The 22,931-nt window shown below is 45.7% G+C and overlaps 1 protein-coding gene and 1 pseudogene across 1 annotated transcript in view; both read right to left on the bottom strand.

The window, feature by feature from the left end:
• The window catches only part of HRH1 (histamine receptor H1), a 97,557-nt gene that overhangs the window by 19,793 nt on the left and 54,833 nt on the right, over positions 1-22,931 (bottom strand). The window lies entirely within an intron of this gene.
• On the bottom strand, positions 3,019-5,135 carry LOC142047873 (E3 SUMO-protein ligase KIAA1586-like; annotated as a pseudogene).

The raw sequence follows: 22,931 nt of genomic DNA, 5'->3' as shown, positions 1-22,931 counted from the left end.
CACAGTGGTGCGTGACACCGTAACGGAAGCCAGAAGACTCAAACGGATGGTCATGGAGGGAGGGAGGGGGTAATGAGGACTACAGCTACCAGTCTTCCACAGCAATCTTGAAAACTATTTGCATTCTGCTGAAGCGCCCAATGTCTGTAGCATTAATACACGGTGTCTTGCGTGGTTCAATGGAACAGCTCGTCAGTCTCTTCCCCCCCAGCACGGAAAGAGAGTAAATATAATTCCTTGAAGTACTGTAAAATGTCCCCTGTGAGTGTACTGAAATGCTGCTGGCAGAGAGTACGCGAGGTGTTGAATCAACGGTGCAGGATACCGTTGTGATCTTAAGGGTCTATGATTGCTTGTGCTATTGGGTTTGCTCAATGCACTCCCGGGAAAAAAGACGCACAAAGGGTTGTCATGCTGCATTACCACAAGGGAAGGGGTGAGGCTGTTACCCAAGCAACACGGGGCAATGTTTTTGCTGCCCCATCAGGCACTGTGCTCTCAACCCGGAAGTGGGAACTATGGGATAGCTGAGGAACAGCTACCCACAGTGCACTGCTCCTGAAATCAATGGTAGCTTTGGACCATGGACGCAAACAATCGATTTCGTGATCCCACTGTGGACGCGCTAAACTGATTTTATTAGATCTGTTTTGTAATATCGGTTTAAGCTAATTCGAAATAATTGTGAGGTGTAGACGTACCCTAATTATCTCCAGTCCCTGGTGCTGCTCCTGAGGTCTGTGACAGAAAGCAGACATCTAGAGCCCCTGTCTTCCTTAAACAAAGGATGGTGGGGGAGGGAAGATTAGTCACCGTCTCAGGCTGGGCTCCTTCACAGTCTCTCTACTAAGCCAAACTTACCCCTCTGCTCTGTGACCAGCTTCACCTTTTCATGCTCTGCAGATGAACCTAATTAGCACTGAGTACAGGGATGCTCATTAGGCTTGCTGTCAATGGGATGGGAGTCAGTGCTTCCCAGGATAGTGTCCACCATTCTGTAAGCATGGTCTGTATTCTTGCTTACTAGCAGAGATGAAATTAAGCTGGTACGGGCCTGTACGGCAAACCAGTAAAAAAAAGTGCAGCAGCATACCGACAAGAAAGTGAAGCATTTAGTACCGGCTTATGTTCACTTCGTTTGGCTGCATAACAAACAGCTTAAACTCAGAGCTAATAAAAGCTTGGAAAGGGAAAACTCACTGTCACATCTGTTGGTTGTTTCTCTCCCTCTCCTCCTCCAGCCAGGCTGCGGAAGGCGGCTAGGCTCTGTGCTTCCCCCCTGCCTTGCACTCAACAGCAGCTGCAGTGGCTCCCCTCTAGTTTGTGACAGTGAGCAGGGGACTGGCTGAGGGAGAAGCCTGCTCAGGATGCCTGCCGCCTGCATAATAACAATTTAAACTCAGCTGTTCCCTCCGTGGTTCAGGCCGTGGGATTAGGAGCCCTTTCTTGCATCCTCTTGTTAATTTCACTCAGTTGTTGGGGTGTGTTTGTGTGTGTGAGAGAAAGTGAGAGAGAGAGAGAGACAGAGAGACCAAGGCTGGGGCAGTTCTTTTCTGCCCCCGGGATGAGGGGATCTCTAATAGTATAATATACAAAAAATACAATCCAAATCGGGAACCTTTCCAAGTTCAAATCTATCCCATTCCCTCCCCAGCAGAGGATCATGGTTGTGATACCCAAACTCCTTGCAGATCCACTTTGAAATGTTACTGTTTAAAAAAAAACATGGAGAACATGGTGGAAAGATGTGTCACGATGATCGGGGTTTATTTTGGGCAAAGGAATTTTGTTAAATCAACTAAAGATTCACAGGGAAAGCTAGTAGCCTGATAGACAAAACTACAAAGTGATTGGAGGGGAAAACTGGATATTCAGGGAAATTATTGTGCTTCCTTTGAAAGAAATAATAGTTTTCATTCCACCCTCTTTATATATTGAATTAAACACCTGAAATGTCCTTAGGGCGTAGGGGCATGATCTCAGATCTCTTTTTTGTTTTATCAGTGTCCTGCAGAATGCGGAGGCTGAAATTGGCAAAACTTATTCTAAGTATCTTGCATATTTCATGAAGGCTATTCTAATTGTCCTTCATTCACTCGTGCCTTCCCCCACTACTAGCCACCCATTGGTGTGGCCCCTGCACCCTTTTATGTGCCTGAAAGGTAGATTAAACAATCCTTGATATCTGATTTGCTAGGAAATAGGGAGGGTCTAGGGCAGGCGGGGCACTGGAAGGCATGGCGCAGTGCGACCTCTTGCCCCACTCCTCCTGGCTGTGGTTCTTGCCTCCTTTACTTACTCCTTGGCAGACCCAGCCCAGTGCCAGGTGCAGCAGCAGCTGCTGGTTCTCTGCAGGCAGCAGACCATGGGGACCGGTTGCTGGGATTGCTGCCTGTCAGCGACAGGCTGCAGCTGCACTGTTTGTGACACATTCATACTGCATGCATTACTGTCCTTCTGCAAGCAAGCGGCCACCCATTGCAGTGGCCAGGCACATTTCTCCAGGCGTGCAGCCCATGGGTAGGGTGCTGGTGCGCTTTTGAGGGGTGTGGGGACAGGGAAGACAGTGTTTCTGTGGCTAACACCTCAGGAACTTCTGCAAGAGCAAAGTCTGGCTGGGCACTGCCAGTGCATCTGTGGGCGCCCACCTTTTGGGTTGCTGCTAAATGGTGTCCCCAGGAAAACTTCAAGCCTCAGCAGCTGCTGTTGCTCTCTCTGCTAGGTTGCAGGAGGGAGCCACACACAGGAGCTGCCCAGGAGGCATGGAGGAGATGGAGGTCCAGGGGGCACGCGGCAGCAACCACACACACAGCGATGCGGGGTGGCAGGTAGGGGCTGCAGCTCCAAGGGGAACCACTACCTACAGCAAAGCTGCCCCTGTCTCCGTTTTGGTCCTGGCATGTGGAAGGTGTGAGTGGGCCAGCGGCGGCAAGAAAGGGGAATCTGTGTGAGGGACTGGATGGAGCAAAGCATAGTTATAGAAACTCCCCCATTGGGACATACATCTGATCTCACTGCTCACTGTTGTCGTGCCATGCCTTGAGATGAATGTGCTGCAGGTTGGCCCTTTCCAAGCCACAATTTCACATATGGCATGGAATTCCACTGAGTATAAGAAGGTCCCACATATGAAATGAATAGCAAGTCTGCCACATGATGAGTGGTAAGTGCAGTTCGTTTCACTGTAATGATGTTGTTCATCACACTGAATCCCTTTTCCCAGTCAGCGTTGCTTGCAGCAAGGGTGTCCACTGCAAGGACATGTTTTTTAAGTTTACCAGTAATGTTTTTTCCTCCAGAAGCCTTGAATTCAACAAATCCCAAGTGTGTTTCCTGTTGATTGATTCTCAATTGATCAGCCAATGCTCTTATTTCCTTTTTTCCAAAGTGGGGATTCTCTTGCCATTTTTCGGGATTCAAAACCAACAAATTGTTCTTATAATTAAGTTCTTATAATTGGAAGCCCTTTCTTCACATGTGCTTTGATCAGCTTTGTTTGAGGCAGTTGTGAATAGTTTTGTCCTCATATTGTCAATGACTGCTTGAATGAATTGAGACGAGTTGATTCTGTGGTTTAATTTGCTGTTTTTGAATATCATGGATTGTTCAGCCTTCTGAGCTTCTTCAGAGTGAATCCCTGGGTCTGTTTTTAGATTTTCGATTCTCTTGATGTATATTTGCATTAGATTTTCTGCTTTTGGAATGGTCTTGTCTCGTTCTTGTAACATGTAAGACAAGTTCTTCAGTTCTGTCAGCACATCCAGCATTAAAGAAAGGTTTCTGATGAAATTTACAGAACACAGCTTTGAGTGTAGTCCTTGAAATTTAATATGTTTGCTTCCGACTCTTGACAGGTCTTGTGAGGCCGCCTTGAAGTGTTTTGCCGAAGCAGGATATGTTTGCTACACTGCATTGACTGCTTTCCATGTTGATGCCACCCATGTTAAATTGAACACTTTGCCAATTTTTTAAAGTACAATGTGTAATTCATTGGCATGAGCACTCAGTTCATGAGAGTTTTTTGGTACAAGGAATATAATGCATTCAAAATAGCCTAAAAGTCATTTGTACCTCCGGTGACTTTTAAAGCTTCATAAACAGCAAATTCCAGTCTATGGTTGAGGCAATGCCATAATATCACATTAGGAAAGTCCGTTTGTAGTAGTTTTCCAACACTAGCTTTGACTTCTAATATCACATTTGCGCTGTCACTACAAAAGCTGATCAACACTTCCAATAATAGTTCTTTAGTGAACCCACAACATAGCAAGCATTTCAAAATTTCCCCTTTAATGGCTGCTGCTGTTGCACTTTGCAGTTCTATCAAGTCCAGAGGAAACATAAGTGGCCTCATAATGATAAGAGTCGAGTTTCCAGTGAGAATAGTCGATTCATCAACAAGTACTGTAATTTTTGCCCTATTGTTGATTTTGCTGACAATTCTCTTTTATTTCAGTGGCTATATGATTGGTTGTATCTACACAAACTGTTCTACTGTGCAACAAACACCCCATTTCAATTCTGTTGATTTGCTGTAGGTCAGTGAGGCTCTCGTGGTCACTGAGTGGTCGATTTGTTTTGGCAATGTAATAGGCTGTTTGGAATACACGAGCAGTAGTTTCAAATGGTGCTTCTTCACTTTGAGCATTCAGATTAAGAAGAGTTTCTTTTTTAGCCATGACTTGAATTTTTTCAGCCTCCATGTGAACTGCAGATTTCTTATGTTCATTTATTTTTTTGCAAAGGGAGGACAGCTCTGTCTCTTTATTCTTTCAGTACGAGGATATTTCACAAGAGGCCCAGTTTGGAGAGATGTTAACCCCTCTTGCAGAATGCAGCTTCAAATCAGAAATGTCATGGCATACTGTGCACCCAAGTTTACCGTCTGAAGCAAAAAGCCAGTTGTTTTTCTTTTTGAACTCCTCAAATTGCTTTTTTGATCATGCAGCAGAGTATGGTGGTGGAGTATCAGTTTTCTTACCCGGCAATTCAGCATTTTCGTTTGTCTCCTCTCTTTGTGGTGGCTGCAGCTCACCACTTGACAAAGGTGTAAAAGTGTCAGCGTTTTTTTCCCGTGGATGACTAGTTTCAGCTTCTTCATTTGTTGCTGCTCTTTTTGACTGACGATCCCCCATTTCCTCACTTTTACGTTTAAACTTCCTGTTAGGGTCTATTGAATGTGTATCTTCTTAGGCGGCATTTTTTCCCTACTTACTGTCCTCCTACTGTTAATTGCACATCTGACAAGACTTGACCAATAAGAAGCAAAGCTGCGTGATTACTATGTGGCAGTATGTCACTCGAAAGCTAACGTTTGGAACAACTATGTGAACGTCTTCCTGTGAAAACAAAATCTTCTTGTCTTGCTTGACAGATCTAAATCTACTCTCATCCAGGTATCTTATAAATTCATATGTACAGTATGGATGGATCTCTCAAAAAAGATACCTCTTCAGTGTAGGAGTTGGACCAACAGCCCCCCTGGGGCAGGACACCATTGAGCAGCACACACATTAAGCAGAAGTTACTGAGGTGTTAGTAGCAGAAACACTGTCTCCCCTGTCCCCCTACCCCTCAAAAGGGCGCTGGCACCCTACCCATGGGCTGCGTGCCTGCAGAAATGTGCCTGGCTGCTGCAATGGGTGGCCGCTTGCTTGCAGAAGGACAGTAATACATACAGTATGTATGTGTATGAATGTGTCACAAACAATGCAGCTGCAGCCGACCAGCAGTGACCCAGCTGGGCTGGGTCTGCCAAGGATTAAGTAACGGAGGCAAAACCACAGCCAGCGAGCCAGGAGGAGGGAGGCAAGGGGCTGCGCTGTGCCATCTCCGCCCGTGACCCGCCTGCCCTAGACCCTCCCTATTTCCTAGTAAATCAGATATCAAGGATTGTTTAATCTCCCTGCCAGGCACATAAAAGGGTGCAGGGGCCACACCAATGGGTGGCTAGTAGTAGGGAAAGGCAGGGGTGAATGAAGGACAATTAGAATAGCCTTCATAAAATACACAAGATACTTAGAGAAAGTTTTGTCAATTTCACCTTCCGCATTTTGAAGAACACTGACAAAACAGAAAAGCAGCAAAGAATCCTGTGGCACCTTATAGACTAACAGATGTTTTGGAGCATAAGCTTTTGTGGGTGAATACCCACTTTGTCAGATGCATGTAGTGGAAATTTCCAGGGGCAGGTATATGTATGCCGTCAAGCTAGAGATAATGAGATTAGTTCAATCAGGGAGGATAAGGCCCTCTTCTAGCAGTTGAGGTGTGAAAACCAAGGGAGGAGAAACTGGTTCTGTAATTGGCAAGCCATTCACAGTCTTTGTTTAGTCCTGAGCTCATGGTGTCAAATTTGCAGATGAACTGAAGCTCAGCAGTTTCTCATTGAAGTCTGGTCCTGAAGTTTTTTTGCTGCAGGATGGCCACCTTAAGGTCTGCCATAGTGTGACCAGGGAAGTTGAAGTGTTCTCCTACAGGTTTTTGTATATTGCCATTCCTAATATCTGATTTGTGTCCGTTTATCCTTTTCCGTAGCGACTGTCCAGTTTGGCCGATGTACATAGCAGAGGGGCATTGCTGGCATATGATGGCGTATATTACATTGGTGGACGTGCAGGTGAATGAACCTGTGATGATGTGGCTGATCTGGTTAGGTCCTGTGATGGTGTCGCTGGTGTAGTTATGTGGGCAGAGTTGACATCGAGGTTTGTTGCAAAATAACACGGTTACCCCTCTGATACTAAAACAGAAAAGAGATCTGAGATCGCGCCCCATGTCCTAAGGACATTTCAGGTGTTTAATAGTAGTAGCAGTAGCAGCTTTATTTTCTATATCTAAGTCATGCAATGGGGGGGATCCATGGTATGTAGGAGAGGTGGGTTGCTGGCGATTGGACCGTACCGGTAAGAAATGTAAATTACTTTCACCCCTGCTTACTAGATGTACAACTTTACATTTGAATGTATTGAAATGCATACTGTTTACTTGCACTCCCTTTATCAAATGATCCAGATCATTCTATATCAGTGATTTGTTCTCTTCCTTATTTACCACACTCCCAATCTTTGTGTCATTTGAAAACTTTTATCAGTAATTATTTTTTCTTCCATGCCATTGATAAAATATTAAATAGCATAGGGCCAAGAACCAATCCCCCTAGCTGGACCTCACTAGAAACATACCAATAAATGATTCCCCATTTATAATTATATTTTAAGATCTATCATTTAGCCAGTTTTTAATCTATAGAATGTGTGCTGTGTTGATTTTGTATCATTCTAGTTTCTTAATCAAAATATCATGTGGTACCAAGTCAAATGCCATACAGAAGTCTATTACATCAACACTATTACCTTTATCAACCAAACTTGTAATTCATTTAAAAAAATTCAAGTTAGCTTGCCAAGATCATTTTTTTCCACAAACCCAGATTGATAGGTATTAATTATATTATCCTCCTTTTCATTCTTTATTAACTGAGGCCTGTATCAGCTAATACATTATTTTGCCTGGGGTCTATGTTACACTTACAACCCTTTAATTACTTGGTTCATTCTGTTTACCCTTGTTAAATATTTGTACAACGTAAGTTTTCTTCCACTACTCTGGAAATTGCCCAGTGTTCCACGAATCATTCAAAATTAGCATTAGCTGTCCAGGGCGCTCCTTGACCAGCTCTCTTCAAACACTTAGATACAAGTTTTCTGGACCTTCAGACGTAAAAATGTCTAATTTTATTAGCTTCTGTACAATACCCTTCTAAGTTACTGTTAGAAAGTATTTAATCACCATCAACGTACACCTCTACCCCGATATAATACAACCTGATATAACATGAATTTGGATATAACGCGGTAAAGCAGCGCTCGGGGGGGGGGTCAGGGCTGCGCACTCCGGCGGATCAAAGCAAGTTCGATATAAAGCGGTTTCACCTATAACGCAGTAAGATTTTTTTGGCTCCCGAGGATAGCGTTATATCGGGGTAGAGGTGTATATGAATACATCATCTAACTTTTCCCAAATACAGAACAAATATTTATTGAACACTTCTGCCTTTTCTGCATTATTGAAAATTCTACCATTTGCATGTAGTCAAGGACCAGTACCATTGTTAGGATTCCTTTTGCGCTTAATATACTTAACCCCTCCCCCCCACAACTCTCCTTTTAAAAGTTTTTATTGTCCTTAACTCTAACCATATAGTTCGCTTTATGTTCTTTTGCTTCCCTTACTGATTTTCTACAATTCCTACCTTTTCATTTATATTTATTGCTATTAATTTCCCCTTTTTTTCATTTGTTAGATTTATATATTTTTTATAGCTGCTTTAATTTCTCCTCTAAACCAGATTGTTTTTTTTTTTATCCAGTGTAGCCTTGTTTCTGGATTGTGGCTATTGGGGCATCTCGTAACAAGTTTTTAAAACATTCCAAATTATCATTCACATTATTCTATATCAATTCTTTCTCCTAGATGACTTGGCTCACAATTGTTTTCAGCTTTGTGAAACTGGCTCTTTTAAAGCACCAAATACATATTTTACTGGTTTTGATTTTATTCTGTTACAGTTCTTATGCTCCTGTTTGATTTGAAAGTTTCTCTTACCTACTAGATCACTAAACATAAAACTTTTCTGAAGACCCCTGGAAACTATAGTACTGGTGTATTATTTAGCAATAGGCTAAATAATGGAAAATCATCAAAGGCTGACATCCAATGGAATGACTTAGAAGGACCTGCCTTCACGGAATCCAGAAATTCTCCCACCCCTTCCTCAGACTTGACTGTTCCTTGGGTTCCCTGTTATCTGTCTAAGACTCTAGCTCCCTCATCAGAGAGGAAATCCCACCTTACTCACCTGTCCTGGTAGGTCATCAATAGCTAATCTACACTTCTTCAGAGGCTCCAATAGCAAGTTCAGCAACTGTACAGTCCTGTTATCATTACTGTAGCATGGGTGGCATGCATGGCAGATTTGGAATCATGATTTAGAGTTCCGTATGTACTAACAAATTATGGATCTTTAGATTGCAGCCATCTTTGGGGAATAACTTGTGTGTAACAAAATTGTTTGTTTGGAGGACCCCAGGTAGGTCATTTGGATGGGTCTTTTTACTTCAACCTGTTAATTCGAAACTAGCTATAGCAGGAGTGTAGTGGGGTGGTCATCCCGCTCCTGCCCTGAAGGGCTTAAAACAGCCCTGGGAAAGGGTTGCGGCAGGGGAAAAGCTACGCTGACTGGGAAAGCAGCCACAGCTGTGGTCACCTTAATCAAGGCCCAGCTGGCCCTTATAAGAGGGCTGTGGGCCAGAAGAAAGAGACACTCTCTCTAGCTTCCCTAGAGAGGGAAGAAGCTGGCTGCCTGGGAAGCCGAGGAAGGTACCTAGGGTGGAGCAGTGCTGGGAGAGGGAGCTGGGGAACTCCAGCCTAGCAAAATGCCAGGCTGCAGGCCTAGTTAAGGGCCCACAAAAGGTACTGGGGCTGCAGAGGGGCCGCTCAGAGATAGGGAGAGGTGGCTGGTCCAAACCCCCCTTGCCAGTGATGAGTGGTTTACAGACTGCCATCTGCCCCAGTGAGCGTATGCTAAATGGAGACTGGGAGTAACCACTGAGGCAAGGTGGGGATGGGGGATGGGGGTTCCCCTGGAAGGGGAGATCCTTGAGTGAGGGGGTACTGTGGTGGGCAGAACCCCTGGGCAAGGGGCACTGGGGTCTGGGAAGGACACAGGGCCGGTGGCAGGCGAGACACCAGCCTGCAGAGGGTACTCTGGGCTGGAAGAGCTAATTCCCTGGATGACCAGCAGGAGGCGCCACACCAGTGAGTCATCGTCCCGCCACAAGGAGTGGTTAAAATCCATTCATTTGAAATAGAGGCTATGTATGCACTATACAACTTTTAGCAACACATCTGTGCCTCTACAGCCATGCCGCTAAAAGTCGCGCAGTGTAGCCACTGTTTTGTTGTCAGGAGAGCTGTCTGCTGCCGACAAAGCGCTGTTCACACTGGTGCTTGTCATCAACAAAACTTTTGTCTTTCGGGGTGCATGTGTTTGTTTTTAACACCTCTGAATGACAAAAGTTTTGTCTTACACTTGTCAGAGTAGACATAGCCAGAGAAAAGTGCTAAACTGCACAAAATAAGGCACACATCTGGCAAGCCACAGAACCTGCCCTGCTCCCCTAAGCCATAATATGTTTGAAAGGGATGCTTGTTTGTATTATTCATATTACTGAAACTTACTCCTGACGCATTATCACATTAGCAGGGAAAGGTCTCAGAGCTTTTAAGTGCTTATTGTTGCTAGGGCAACCACTTCTTTGGTACCCATATGAGATGGAGAAGTGTTTGTCTTTCACTCCCTAGATCGAGTCCTTAGGAGGCAAACTGTGACACTGCAAAAACAGATGGGACAAAGAAAGCAAGCCTGGTGGTAGCAAGTTACTAAAATCAGGAATGTCCTGAGAAAATCTAGATGAATCATTCCAACTCTAACTGCAAAGTACAAGAAGTCCTGTCAGTCAGTATAATACCTGCACCTTCAGAAAGCTTTGTATAAACAGATGAACTGTGGAATCAAGAAGAATTCACCTGTCAGTTTCTTACTTAGCAACTAATAGCTTGAGAAATGGTAGCCTACGTAAACTAGGACTTTCCTTCAGGATGTAAGGGGGAACTGCTAAATAATAACCAGATTTTTATTAAACTAGTGCTTAGAGGCATCAACCCAGGTTGAGTCCCATTGGGCTAGGCACCATACAAACACAGAAAATGACAGCCCCTGCCTCAGAAACTAATAGTCACAATTCAATGGGAATCCGGCATCTCACTCACCTTTAAAATCCCAGCCCTAATAATACTGAATTTCACATTCAGAAGGTAGATGACCGATCAACTAAAAGTCTGCCTGTTAGTAAATCTCAGGCTACTTCTGCCTGTTTGATTTATTTTTAACATTATTTTCATTTATTATTCAATGATGTGTCAATTATTTTCATTTCTAGAAACAGACTTTTATATGAATAAAACTGACTGTCTCAATTTCAGTGGGATTTAGTCAAGATCATACCATATACCTTGCCCTCTTCAAATGAACCCACAACAAGTGTCTATGGCTTTAGAAATGTTACCTATAAGTGTGCTGCTCATGGCTTTCTTTCCTCCTTCTCTTATTATCACTCATTAGCAAATTGCTACCTCAGAAAGTAGCTACCTGTAAAATTATGGGCAATGCTAATCATAGTTGGTCTAAAGAGAACTAGCACATAGGTTTTGTTTTAGGTTTTTTTTTTACTCTACGTTGTTTTGTAAGTCATCATTATAATGAGTACATCTTTGCTTATAGATGTAGTCTATTCTCTGTTAGCACAGTTTGATTATTTCCTGATTTCTGTACAGCAGACGTTAACAGGGCAGGTTTCTTGCATTGATTTACTTCGTTTGTGTAGAGCATCAGTGAGCTTCAGTTATGTCAACACTAATCTGATAACATAATTTGTTAATTGCTGCTTAAGAACCAGTAAAAGAGGACAGAACTATATTATTAGGAGCTGCAACAAACAATAGCTTTTTCTTGCTGATAATATTGGAGTTCTATTAACAATCAGATATTTAAGGCTAGCTCCTGCCCACTGCTGTGCTGGAGTGCAAGTTGGGAAAGGGAAGAAATGGAAGCCTCTTTTCCCCAGGGAAGGAGGAGGGTGGTATGTTTCCAAATGCAGGAGAGGTCTAGGTCAGAGGTCTCAAACATGGGGTTCGCGGGGCTATTTCCTGCAGCCCGCGCCCGCCCCTCCCCAGCCTACCTCTAGGTGAGGGGTGGGCAAACTACGCCTGTGGGATTGCCCCCCTCAAGCCCCGCGCCGCTCCCTGAAGCAGCTGGTACCACATCCCTGCTGCTGGAGGGGAAGGGAGGGGGGGAAGAAGCAGAGGGTTCCATCCCTGTGTTGCCCTGGCTTTTAGGCACCGCTCCCGCGCAGCTCCCATTGTCTGGGAACGGGGAACCGCGGCCAATGGGAGCTTCAGGGTAGGTAACTGGAGGCACGGAAAGCAGTGCGCAGAGCCCTGCATCCCCCTCCCCCAGGGGCCGCAGGGACATGGTTCCAGCTACTTCCTGGAGTGGAGCTAGGCTGGGGCTAGGGCAGGCTGCTGGCTGCAGCCCCAGTGTGCACCGCTGCCACCCCAGAGCCCGAAGCCCTCCTGCACCCTGCCCCCCAACTCCCTGCCCTGAATCCTGCTGCATCCCACACCCCTTCTGCACCCCAATACCCTGCCCTGAACCCCCTACTTGCACCCCAACCCACTGCCTGTACCCCAGGAAAGGGGTTAGAATGGGAGCAGGGAAGGGGTGGGAAGAGGGGGGGCCTCATGGAAAGAGTGGAGTGGGAGCAGGGCCTGAGGCAGCAAGGCAGTGGGGGTTGCAGTGATGCGGCCCTCAGGCCAATGAACTAACCCTCATGTGGCCCTCATGATCATTTGAGTTTGAGACCCCTGGTCTCGGTGCTGGGGGGAAGCCCTGCTGCCATTAGAGCTAGTGCACCAAATCCCCATGGGCTTGGTCCATTAGTTATGAGGTATTCTCAGCCTCCTACTATGTATAAAGGCATCAGGAGTCAAAGACCCAGCTAGGGCTCTGTTCATCATAATATAGAGCACACCCTCTTCACCAGACTGCCTTGTGGAATCCTAGCCTGGTAGGCAGGAGTCTTATGGCAGAGGATGTACAGGGCAGCATCTCTGCTCATCCTCACTGTATCGGCCAGGGAAGGGGTTGGATCTGATGATCCTGAAGACTTTTATCAGATAAAAGTAAGTCAGTTTTGGATCCTGAAGTGCCTAACCTTTTGCCCATAAATCAGACTCTTGTTATGATGTAATATGTGACTCTCAATAGCTACTGTGAGTTACCAACGTACACCGCTCGGTGTCAGGGCTGCTATGTTGGCCAACCCCAGAGACTGAACCAGCAATCTCCAGCTAAAAGCATGAGTTCCTCTAGCTTGAACTAGCCTGTCAGGCTTTCTGAAGGTGAGAGCAGTAACAAACCCATATACTTTGTGGACTGAACACAAAGAGGGATAAAACACACACTGAGTGGGAGGGTTACAAGTGCAGAAAGACCCTTGTCGTCTTAGGGGGAGAAGGGGTCAGTGGCCTCTGGGGCATTACTGCCCTCTCTCTGGAACATCCAAGGATGGAGCAGCCAGGGAGCACTGGAATGTCCTTTTGCCAGCCCCATGAGGAATCCTTGAGAGCCAATAACACACCTGTCCAGTCATGAGTGTATTTAAAAAAAAAAAATCACAAAGACCATTGCTGAGAAGCCACCATCAATTTTATGTTAAAATGTCCATGGTACACTCAGGGCTGGTGCAACAACTAGGCAGCTGCCTAGGGCGCCTAGTGGTTGAGGGAGCCTAAAAACCTTCTCAGGGTGAGGAGGTGGAGTGGAGGTGAGCTGGGTCAGGGGAGCGCGGGGAGGGCCACCTGCAGTAATGGGGGTGGCGGGGAGGCGCACAGGGAAACCGCTCCCTGCCCCAGATCACCGCCACTCTGCCTCCTTTGCTGAGCACACAGCCCCCACTCTAATTCTCCTCCAATCGGTGCTGCAAGCCTGGGAGCGGAGGAGAATTAGAGCGGCGCTGGCATGCTCAGTGGAGGAGGCGGAGCAGAGGTGAGCTGGGGCGGGCTCCCTGGGCAGTGTTAGCTGCCACGGAGGAGAGGCGATGTTAGCTGCCACAGAGTAGGGGTAGCTGCCGGGGGGGTTCCCCGGGTAGCAGGCTGGGTTAGCCACTGCAGTGGGCAAGGTTAGCTGCCGTGGGGGGACTCCTCTGGTGGGAGGAGCAGGTGGGTGTGGTTAGCTGCCGTGGGGGAGGGGGGGGCTCCTCTGGTGAGAGGGGCAGGTGGGCATGGTTAGCTGCTGTGGGGGAGGGGTGGTGGGCGGGGTTAGCTGGGTGGGGGCGTGGCACAAGGTGGAAGTTTTGCCTAGGGCGCAAAACTTCCTTGCACCGGCCCTGGATGCACTCTCAGGAATCACCTGTGGGAAACAATGCCAAAGACTTCACTAGATACAGTCAGGGAATGAACAACAACTCACTCACTCATGCCCATCACCCCAATCGGGGTATGGGCCGCCAACCACAGATCTCCAGAGTCTTCTATCCTGGGCCATTCACTCTAGCTGGTTCCAGGTATAGCCCATTTTTTTGCTATCAGCCTGAAGGTCACGTTGCCAGGTGTTTCTTGGACGGCCTCTTTTCCGCTGCCTGGGGTTCCACGCGCAGTGCCTGTCTGGTGATGTTAGTTGGCAGCTGCGTAGTGTATGTCCTGCCAACGCCAACGCTCTCCTTCTAATTTCTTCCTCTGCTGGGAGTTGATGGGTTCTCTCCAAGAGGTGGATGTTACTGATGGTGTCTGGCCAGCGGGATCTGGAGAATCCTTCTGAGGCAGCTATTAATGAAGGTCCTGGATCTTCCTGTGGTTGTTTTGGTTGTCCTCCAGGCTTCAGCTCATACAGTAGGACTGATTTCACATTGGAGTTGAACAGTCGAATTTTTATTGCCAAAGACAGCTCTCTGAGCTCCAGATGTCCTTGAGCTGTAAGAAGGCTGCCTTGCCTACCAATCCTTACTTTGATGTCTGCGTCTGTGCCACCCTGCTGGTCGATGAGTGCTACCTTAGGTAGGTGAAGAACTGCACTTCTTCCAGGGGTTTCCATTCAGTGTGACTGGGTCGTCACTGATGGAATTAATCCTAAGGATCTTGGTCTTGTCCTTGTGAATGTTGAGGCCAACCTTTGGGGCCATCTGCCTGTCCAAGTCAGGATAAAGGAGGAGGGTTGGGCGTGGGGCTAGCAACTCCACCCTGTAAAAATCAACCTGCTACAGAAAATGCCAACAACAGAGACACCAGAGACTTTTACCCTGGAAAAAGAGGGTCTTCAACTCGAAGATGCATACGCTGGGTGGTGAAAGCCGTGAGGAAGCCACTAGCTGATTACCCTTCTTGCAACCAGAGGATTACTCATAGGCACATGGAACGTGAGGACCATGTACGAGTCAGAAAAGACGCGCAGGTGCAGCAGAGATGAGGAGCAAACAACCTGACCTATTAGGCATTAGCGAAACAAGATGGACGCAAGTTGGACAGAGACGACTGTTGACAGGAAGAGCTGTTTGCTGTATTCAGGACATGAAGAGAGCGACGACCCACACACAGGAGTAGGCTTCATGTTGTCCAAACAGGCACAGAGAGCACTGATTGGTTGGGAGGCACGTGTCCCAGGATCATCACAGCATCCTTCAGAACTAAATGAAGAGGACTAAGATGAATGTTGTTCAGTGCTACGCTCAACTAATGACAGCGAAGAGGAGTACAAAGATTATTTTTGCAACAGACTCCAGAAAATATAGAGATTCTCCAGTAAAGACATCATCATCCTTATGGGAGACTTTAATGCCAAAATTGGACCTGACACACAGGATACGAACAAGTCATGGGGACCCACGCTCTGGGAGAGATGAGTGAGAATGGAGAGAGATTTGTGGATCTTGTGCCCTTAACAACCTGGTCATAGAGGAGCATCTTCCTCACAAGCGGATCCACAAGAGTACCTGGGTATCACCAGCAGGCATGACAGAAAACAGATTGACCATGTCTGCATTAAGCAAGAAGTTCAAGATCCTTGCAGGGACGTTAGAGTTAGAAGAGGAGCAGACGCGGCGTCCGACATCACTTAGTGGTGGCTAGATTGAACTGAAGCTGAAGTAGAGCTGGATAGATACGTCAGACAGAAAGTGAAGTACTCTTCTGAAGGACCGTAAACAAGGAAGATTTTGGACTGATGCTGAAGAATAAGTTTCAGTATACAGGATCAGTCTGAGGAAGAGGAAGACAAGTGTAACTAAACAGATGGCAGAAAGTGAGACACACACTTAGGTAGTATGCCAGGAAGTGCTTGGAATTAGAAATACCAGCAGAAAGAGTGGATCAAGCAGAGACCTTGACCAAATAGAAGACAGAAGAAGAAGAAGGAGCAGTCAACAACAGCAGGACTAGAGCTGCAAAAGGCCCAAAGCTAAAAGAGATATGCTGAGCCAAAGAGCAGGAGGAGAGGAATATTAGGAAGGACAAAGAGAGTATGTGAATGACTGGCAGCAGAAGCGGAGCAGGCAGCATACGCGTAACATGAAACAGCTGTATGATACTACCAAGCAGCGTCTGGAAAGTTCAGCAAGCCAGAACGTCCCATTAAAGACAAGCAGGGAAAGTCTCATAACAGGAAGAGAACAACAGATGAACGATTGGGCGGAGCACTTTGAGACTCTGAACAGACACAGCACACCAAATCACCAGACATTAACCAGCCACGAGGACCTCCCAATTAATTGCGATAAAACCAACCAGAGATGGATCAGAAAAGCCATCACCATGATGAAGAACAGGAAGGCGGTCTGGACCTGATGACATCCCACAGAGGCCCTGAAAGCAGACCTGGATGCTTCAGTGGAAATGCTGTACCCTCTCTTTGAGAAGATATGGGAGAAGAAGTGATTCCGGCAGACTGAAAGAGGGATATCTCAAAATCCCAAGAAAGGAGACCTTAGCAACTGTGCCACATTATAGAGGAATCACACTCCTGTCGGTGCAGAGAGGTCTTCAACCGAGTTCTCTTAGAGAGAATGAAGATGCCGTCGATCCACAGCTATGAGATGAACAGGCAGGTTTCCGTCTGAACAGATCATGCACGGACCAGATAGCAATGCTTCACATCATAGTCGAGCAGTCTGTGGAGTGGAACTCCTCATTGTACATCAACTTTGTTGACTATGAGAAAGCGTTTTGATAGCGTGGATCGAGAGACCTCTGGAAGCTCCTTCGGCACTACGGCATTCCAGCAAAGGTGGTCACCTGATCAAGAACTCATATGATGTATACACTGTAGAGTGATCCATGGAGGCAGCTCACTAACAGCTCCAGGTGCGAACGGAGTCAGACAAGATGCTCGTTGTCACCACTTCTCTTTCTCCTCGTCATCGATTGGATTATGAGACATCCACTTATGAGCGTAGGAACGAATCCAGTGGACGGTGTGACCCAGCTTGATGACCTGGACTTTGCTGACGATCTTGCACTCCTTTCGCACAGTAAAGAGCAGATGCAAGAGAAGACCAACGTAGTGGCAGCCACGTCATCACAGGTTGGCCTCAATGAACAACAAGGAAGATCTAAATTCTTTTTATTCTATTTTCTGATCCATAAAATATCTTTTGAGGATTCCCTCAAAGTCATACAGACTAAGAAAAGTGATAGACAATCTCCAGCTGTGCGTAAGTTTAAAGATTCAGTTAACATTTCTGTCATTCAGCATAGCATTTACTGGACTATGCATAAACACATTGTCACAGTGAGATCAGTGCATATTTGCACATATGCTCTGGACACACTTTCAAAACTAGATTTGACAGACTTTAGTCTCCTGTTAAAGCTGCTACAGCTGAAGCTGCCAGTTTACAAAAAGCAGCTACAGACATATGCTAGCAACCAACAGGGTTACAAGGCCAGGATGTTTCAATATGAGCCAGAAATGTCCAGTAAATGTATATTGTCATGTTTCTGTATGGACCAGAAATGCCTTAATGGACATTAATTCCTGTAACTGGAGAAAGTGTCAGTGAAAACAGAAATAAATAGTGCTGATTTTTTTGTTCAAAGCCAAGAATGGATAAGAAACACAATGTGACAGTGAGCTGGTAGGAATTTCATACTGAAAATTATCAGAAGTTCTGCTCAGCCTTTATCTGTGCTACTGTTTATTTGAAAGGATAGTGAAAATACACTCCAGAGACACATATTGGCAACATATCTGGATACAACATTGCAGGTGGTGAATGGGTACCATAACAAAAGGATGCTAAATGGTATTATGAAAGGAAAAATTACCGTGATTACACATATATCATGCAGTGTACTGTACTGCTGAAATTAATGAGACATAGAAAACATACAAGGACAAATATTAAGGACCAAAAGTACTGTATCTACATAAAGTGTTTAGTGATTATATCTTATACTGCATACAAGTGAAACAGACAATGCTCCAAAACGTATATATTAATACAGTTAGTTAAGCCTCAGCCACCTGCAGAAAATACTACTTTTTCCTTAGTTAAGAGGAGGCACACAAATGAACGGAGTCATTGCAGACAAACGAAAACACTGGCTTGGACGGAAAAGTGTATGTGCTGGAACAAATCCATTACAAAAATGAGACATCCACTGCTGAAGAAAGGCAGAGCTATCCACAAGAAATGTTGAAAAACAAACATGACAGGAATATGAAAACATATTTCCAGAAAAATTGCCCCTGAATCATTTCTCACTCCAGGCTCAAAATGGCAGAGAAAACTCCTCTCCTACTTGCCTGACTCACACAATCAATCTCATAATGTAGAAAAGGTGAGCAGGATTTGTTCCCAGAAGTGAAAGGTTTTAATTGCTGATGTATAACATCCTACTGAATTTCCATGAACAGATGCCAATCTGTTTTCAGTGCTTTAGCTCAGTAATTGCCACCAGGCTATGCAACAGACAACTAGCGATGTTGATTTTTGTCATGATTTGTAACCAATTTGCATCTTCATTAAGTATAATAAAATGCAAAGATGCAAGCTAAACATTGGTCTTCATTTCCTTGTCTATGGTTCACTGTCAGGATGGGGAGATAGAGACAAGCAAGCAGCCCAGGAGTTAATATAATATAATATACATGATAGCTTGAGTGGACTGACAAAACTCAATCCATCTTATAAAGGCCAAATGTTTATCCCCCCCACAAAGCCTGAGGGAATAGGTTTCACATAGGGGACCTCTATGAGTGTTGGAAGAGCTTCATCTGGGCAGCAGCAGACAGCGTACCAGGGCAGTCTCTCCCCCTCCCCTACAGGGTTTGGCCCATGGATCCACATAATTTGTAAACCCATGGCTGTTCCTTGTGCCCACTGCTCTACGTCCTCTCCTCATCCCCAGATAAAATCATCCTCCCATGGCCTTTCAGAAGGAGATGCTGCTGAGCATTCCATGTGTGCCCCAAAGCAAAGTCTCTGCAGCCTGGCTCCTATCTCACACACAGACGAACTGATCTGATTCTGCTGCCTTTCAGGCCTTGTCCACCTGCAAGAAACAGGCAGCTGTGCCTAAATGTTTATTTGGACTTTTTCCCTGTTAGAAATGATATCTTTCATTAGCGACTTCTGGATGGGCAGCATTTTCCAGCAGGGCTGCCCAGAGGATTCTGGGGGCCTGGGGTATGGTGGTGGGGGGCCCCTGCTTTGGTGGTAATTTGGCAGCGGGGGGTCCTTCTGCTCCGGGACCCGCCACTGAAGTGCCTCGAAGACCTGCGGCGGGGGACCCCCGCTGCTGAATTACTGCCAAAGTGGGACCCTGCACTTCGGTGGCAGGTCCCGCTTCGGCAGTAATTCAGCGATGGGGGGTCCTTCTGCCACCGAAGACCCGGAGCAGAAGAAGCTCTGGGGCCCCGGACCCCATGAGAGTTTTCCGGGGTCCCCAGAGCGAGTGAAGGACCCCGCTCCAGGGGTCCCGAAAAACTCTCGTGGGGCCCCTGTGGGGCCTGGGGCAAATTGCCCCACTTGCCCCGCCCCTCTGGGCGGCCCTGTTTTCCAGCCACCAGTCCTGCAATTGACCTGTTATCAGACAGTATTTAATAATAAAGCCCATCCAAAAATTAACTGGACAGATGCTGTTTTAAATTTGGCCACATTTTCTACCTTCAGATTTTACTAAAGACAGTTTATGACTAAGATGTTGAATTTAGCAGCTCACAGATCTTGCATGTAGCTCTGTAACATGTAGTCGAGCAGTTTGGAACTTAAAGCTGACCTGCCACAAAAGATTTGAAATCTTGTTGAAAAAAGCACTAAGAAATGGTAGGCAGTAGCAAACCAATAGCCACTCTAGCCCCTACTTTGTAGTATTTCCTCAAGCTGGCATTTTGTGCTCTGGAAGGGCAGGGAACCAAAAACATTTTCCAGAACTGAACTTGTTTCTTGTGACATCAGCAATGGCACTGGTATAACTGAGCCTGGGTGGCTTCCACTGCTGTGCTGGAGAAATAGGTAACGTTTGCATGAACAAATACATGCCTGCAGGAATCGAGCTCATTACCAGTCTTACGGAGAAACATAATTTATTTCATGTTGACAGCCATATAGGAAACACAGGACAGCAGAGAGTGGAAATGTTACAGAGAAGACTTGGAACAGCAAGAACCACACTCTTCATTGTGCATCCCTACCAGCTGACTTAATGAGATTTCCTTTTCTGAGGATGCTGACGAGTTACGAGAAAGCATACAACACAGGGGGCCATGTTCTCTTCTGATGTAAATTGGGGTTGGCTCTTCTGAAGTTATTGGTTTACCCAAGTTCAAGATTTGGCTCAGAGTGGGTCTTTATTTTATTTTATTTATTTATTTATTTATTTTTGTATTCTTACTATAAAATCTGTCCCAACATTCATATTTTCAGAGTAGGACAAAGGAATGAACAATTAATGAAGCCCAGTAAGGGAAAATGTGTGATTAAGCAAAGAGAGGTGCACAGCATCTGTATTTGCTGTTCTGTAAATGACAAGATCAGATGCATCATCTGTACATGATCAGTATTTCCTGATGCACAAAATTAGAGAAGAACCAACCTACAAAAGAGCCCTACCAAATTCACAGTCCCTGTCACGGTCATAAGATTTTAAAAATAATAAATTTCATGATTTCATCTATTTAAATCTGAAATTTCGCAGTGTTGTAATTGTAGGAGTCCTGACCCAAAAAGACGTTGAGGAGGGGTTGCAAGGTTATTGTAGTGGGGGTTGTGGTACTGCTACCCTTATTTCTGCACTGTTGCAGGCAGTGGTGCTGCCTTCAGAGCTGGGCAGCTGGAGAACAGCGGCTGCTGGTCGGGAGCCCATCTCTGAAGGCAGAGTTGCTGCCAGCAGCAGTGCAGAAGTAAGAATGGCATGGTATGGTTGTGATAGGTTGGATCACAGAAAACCCTAGTGGGACTGCCATCTGATGTACTGAGACTACCTCTGAGCACTTTTTCGCTGCCAGCTCAGGACTCCAGAACCTTGCCTTGTATGACACACTTGCCCGCTGCAAACACAGACCCAGGTCTGAACAACGTCACCCAAAAGCTGCAGGCTTAACTGAAAACAGCTAAAGAAGTGTTCCTGTCTCCAACACTCAGATGCCCAGCTCCCAATGGGGTCCAAACCCCAAATAAATCTGCTTTACTCTGCATAAAGCTTATGCTGGGTAAACTTATAAATTGTTTGCCCTCTATAACACTGATAGAGAGATATGCACAGGTGTTTGCCTCCCCGCCCCAGGTATTAATTACTTGCTCTGGGTCAATTAATAAGTAAAAGTAGGATTTAAGTGTTTCCAAGTAATAACAGACCGAACAAAGTGAAAAGAACAGGCGTACTTGTGGCACCTTAGAGACTATTTGCTAGTCTCTAAGGTGCCACAAGTACTCCTGTTCTTTTTGGGGATACAGACTAACATGGCTGCTATTCTAAGAACAAAGTGAATGACCAAGCAAAATAAAGTAAAATACACGAGTCTAAACCTAATACAGTAAGAAAGTGATTACAGATGAAAGCTCACCCTCAGAGATGTTCCAATAAGTTTCTTTCACAGACTGGATGCCTTCCTAGTCTGGGCACAATCCTTTCCCCTGGTACAGCCATTGTTCCAGCTCAGGTGGTAGGTAGGGGATTTCTCATGACTGCAGCCCGTTTTGTTCTGTTTCACGCCCTTATATAGCTTTTGCATAAGGTGGGCATCCTTTGTCCCTCTCTGGGTTCCCACCCCTCATTCTAAATGGAAAAGCACCAGGTTAAAGATGGATTCCACTTCAGGTGACATGATCACATGTCACTGTAAGACTCCAAGCCGTCATACCTCCCAGCCTGACTCACAGGAAGGCCGGCTTGCAAACAGAGCCATACACAGTCGATTGTCCTGGTTGATGGGAGCCATCAAGATTCCAAACCACCATTAATGGCCCACACTTTGCATAATTACAATAATTACAATAGGCCCTCAGAGTTATATTTCATATTTCAGCAAAGAGTCCTGTGGCGCCTTATAGACTAACCGACATATTGGAGCATGAGCTTTCATGGGTGAATACCCACTTTGTCGGATGCATGCACCCATGAAAGCTCATGCTGTAATACGTCTGTTAGTTTATAAGGTGCCACAGGACTCTTTGCTGCTTTTACAGTTCCAGACTAACACGACTATCCCTCTGATACTTGGTTTTATATTTCTAGTTTCAAATACGAGAGTAATACATACATAGAAATAGGATGACCACACACAATAGATTAAAAGCTTTGTAATGATACCTTATAAGAGATCTTTTGCATGAATCATGTTCAAGTTACATTATATTCACACTCATTAGCATATTTTCATAAAATCATATAGAGTGCAATGTCACAATGGTACTGCCATCCTTACTTCTGCACTGCTGCCTGCAGAGTTGGGTCCTCGGTCAGCAGCCGCCAGTCTCTGGCCTCCCAACTCTGAAGGCAGCAGCACAGAAGTAAGGGTGGCGTGGTATGGTATTGGCACCCTTACTTCTAGGCTGCTGCTGCTGGTGGTGCCCCCTTCATAGACTTTAAGGTCAGAAGGACCATCATGATCATCTAGTCTGACCTGCTGCACAATGCAGGCCACAGAATCTCACCCATCCACTCCTATAACAAACCCCTAACCTATGTCTGAGTTATTGAAGTCCTCAAATCGTGGTTTAAAGACCTCAAGGTGCAGAGAATCCTTCAGCAAATGACCCATGCCCCACACTGCAGAGGAAGGCGAAAAACCTCCAGGGCCTCTGCCAATCTGCCCT

Source organism: Chelonoidis abingdonii, chromosome 17 (genome assembly GCF_003597395.2).
Source record: "Chelonoidis abingdonii isolate Lonesome George chromosome 17, CheloAbing_2.0, whole genome shotgun sequence".
NCBI classification, from domain to species: domain Eukaryota; kingdom Metazoa; phylum Chordata; order Testudines; family Testudinidae; genus Chelonoidis; species Chelonoidis abingdonii.
Note: the sequence above shows the minus strand (reverse complement) of the source record. Positions and strands in the feature narration are given on the sequence as shown.